Here is a 3688-nt window from a genome sequence, read left to right as displayed (position 1 = left end):
GATGCTGCACGCTTTATCTGCTTTTGCTTCCTTTTGACAGTCGATAGTTCCCGTTTTCAGAGTGCCCTGGCATTCTCCTCACTGCAGCGCTGACTTTGGTTCGGGGGAAATGCGAGTCTTTACGCGAGGGGAGGTGTGCCTTCTCCACTTTCAGCCAGGAATTAGAGTGCAAGGTGGGGGGTAAAAACGTGCTAGAAATGGGTAACTTCTTAGGCCAGTAAGCCTGAAAAATATGCCGGAATAGTTCCTGCCATACACTGAAGAAAACAAAAGATGTTTCCTGGTGGTTACAACAAATAAAACCAGTAGGAGCCTTCCCTTCCTTGCTAGAACACAGTATTTTGTCATTTAAAGAAATCAATGTCTTGTATTTTATATTCTGCTGTGATCTTTATTCAGCCAAAACATTTAGCTGCCATCTCTCTTCCCAATGCCAGACCAGCATGCCTTCAGTCCCACACGGATGGCACACTATTTGTGGACATTAATGATTAAAGGTCTAGTTTCATGGATTCATTCTTCATGAAGTTTCCACCTTTCCACCTTTTCCCACCTCCACGTTAAATTAACTGTGTCTGGGAATGTTGTGAAATCTTGCAGGAAAGTCACAGTAGTCCATCAGGTTAGAAAATTGGCACATCATTCCCCATCTTCTAGCTTCACATGGGATGTCCTCTTCCACCTCTGTTCTTCTCTGTTTTGACAGTTGCTTGCTTAAAACTGCTCGTATAGACTGACAGTATGAACTAAATATCCATCATAAGACATCAGACTAACAGGACATTAAAATCAAAAATGTAATTAGATAATAATTTTCATCAATTTTTAGAGCACAAATAATGTAAATGAATGATTTCTGCTTAGATCTGTTTAGCTTTTTTAATAACAGTTAATACAATTTGGAATGCTTTTATGTTTCTTTATTCCAGTAAGCTAGTATGTAAATTTTAGGTTAAATTCTGTAATATTATTTATTAATCAAAACTACCTGTCTGTAGAAGCATCTTCTCTATTTATTTGATTTTATAATGTTTATATGTGTATTTGTCTATCTTGTGGTCCTAAGTTTTTGTGTTAATATTAAATTCAGCAATGAAGATTTTTCTACTTGGAATTTCAGATAAGACATGTAAAAATGTGAGTAAGTAATCAATGGGAAAAATGATTTTTCTTCATGAGATAAATTTTCAACATACCAAAAGTTCCTTCAAAAAGTTGGAGACTAAAAATATAAGAATGGATATGTGGTGTAGGTTACAAGAAATAATCAACTGATATGCAACTGTTTCATGCCCAAGACGCTATTGCAGAGTTCAAGTCCACAGCAAAAAGCATCTGGGATCCAGTCTAAAGAAAGGAAATGAAAGAGTCAATGAATCTGCAACATACAGGTCAACTGATAAAAATTCCTCCACGAATTGGGGGTGCAGTTGTCCTGTAAAAAAAATATACCTAAAAAATACCGTAACCATCCGCAGTAGATGAAGTCTGACTCGGCTGTCTTTAACCAACTCTTTCATATGCTGAGTGCTGAAGGCATGAATGCTATGTGTACCTCAATTGCAAAACAGTAATTTAATTTTGCATTTTTAATGAGAAAAGACACCTCTGTGACTGTAAATTTAATCTCTGTGTACCACTCCTGTTGACAGCATTGGATTCAAAATCACTACTGAGTAAGTATCTTCAGATTTTTAATGGATAAGCCGTCTAGTCTCGAATACAGCATCACTTGATAGTCATTACACCCTGCTTTATCCATTTGCTTTTAGACTTACTAGAAGTCAGAAGAACCCCCATAATGGATGATTATGAAATAATAAACCTGTGAGGAAATTTCTTTCCAGCCCCAATCTCCATAATGGTTGGCTTTTGTTTTGAAACGTGAAACATCCTTAATAAATATTTTATTATTATAATTATCAGTATGATTGTTACCCATACAGATAATCATTATCCATAGATATTATCCATACTGTGTCCTAACCCTGTACAGATACTTCCTGATAAACCCTCCCTATAACACTAATAATTTCACATATTCCTCTAAGTAGTCTCCAGTGCATAGCTCATAGCAACTCGTTGCCTGTGAGACATTTTCATGCTGCTCACTACCACAGGAAATTAGAAAGTTAAAAGTGAGACTGACAGAGCAAAATATGATACTAAACATGCTGTATCTCCAATATTCTTGCTTGTGAGCCAACAAAGATTAGGTAATCAGCACTATTTTATCATGTTTGTACCATTCTTTGCACTAATCAATCCAAATTTTTAATTTCTTCTTTCCATATGCCTGAAGATATTGTCATTCTGTCTGACATATCTCTGTTGCGATACATTTTTTGTGATGTTTTGACAGCCTCCAAATACTTCTGAACTTAGTACTCACATGACAGTAAAGCAGATCATTTAACAACATTGTAGGATTTTCATTGTTTTTAAGTATCCCGTATTAACTACTGGAATATTTTACAAGTACTTTTTGATTGCCATTGTGCATTAGGATGTTTTCACATTGCAATGCACACTTGCATCTTAGTCTTGTTTTTCAATACTTAGAGTTAATTTAGAGGCCACCAGTATATCTGAGTAGAGCAAATTATCCTTACAGTATGGCTTCCTAATCCACTTTTTTAAAGAACAAATTGTATCTTCTAGTTGTCTAGTGTTAATAACATCTAATATTTGCAATTTCATTCAACTGAAATAATCAGCTTGTTCCAGTATGTGTTGTTTTGACAAATCACTTTCTAAAAGTTCCTCAGTGTCATTTATTTCAAAGTAATATCTGTCTACTAGGGTCCTCCAATACGAAGTAATGAATAAAGTATTCATTTATTTGATTTTTGTGAAATATTTCTGTCATTTTTATTATTGTCTTTTTCTGTACCAATTTGCATGCCACGTGGTCCTTTTGATGACTTATATCTGAAGAAGTATGAGAATTATTCAGTATTCCTCATATGCTCTCTTGGCCCTGCTAATTTTGTTTCTATCCATACTGGGATGTGGGGGAGTGATCTGTAGAAAATTATGGTATGTTTAACACTGTTGCTATACATACCATGCATATGATATTATAATGTAGCAGATTATGATTGGCCTCAGAATTTTGTGTTCTTTTTCCATTGCAGTCCTACATACCAGATATTCCTTTTATTTTTTATTATTTTACAAATTGCCTTTAATAACATCTAGTTAGTATTTGCCAAAGCACACAAAATTCCAGTGGGAACCCTGATTAATTCTGATGGCCCCATCACAAGGCTCAATTGATGGTAATGCCAATCCCACCTCGATGGTGCGACAGAAATGAAAATAAAATACCCGCAAGAGGAGCTTTCAGAAAGGGACTAGCTATCCAAGCAGGCATACAGGCGCAGTTACTCGTTGCGTGTGGAGCTGGATTCAGTGGGCYGCGCCGCATGCTGCCCATCCTTCTGCCTATGCAGACCACGCGAAAGAAGGCAAGCTTGCGTGTGCATGCATGTATGCATGCATGCATGTATGTATACATGTATGTATACACGCGCGTGTGTGCAAAAACTAACGGAAGAGCTGCCTGACCGAAGAAGCCCTGCTGCACCGCCCCTCCCTGAGACCCTTCGAAGCATCTGCCCAGGACCTGCGGGGCATTCCCGACGTGGCTGCGCGGGCGGCGCCGCGCCGCGCTCCCGCCGGCCGC

This window comes from Rhea americana, unplaced genomic scaffold (genome assembly GCF_003343005.1).
Source record: "Rhea americana isolate MKP2758 unplaced genomic scaffold, rheAme1 scaffold_11, whole genome shotgun sequence".
Classification (NCBI taxonomy): domain Eukaryota; kingdom Metazoa; phylum Chordata; class Aves; order Rheiformes; family Rheidae; genus Rhea; species Rhea americana.
The sequence above is the reverse complement of the archived record's forward strand: the minus strand, read 5'-3'. Positions refer to the sequence as shown.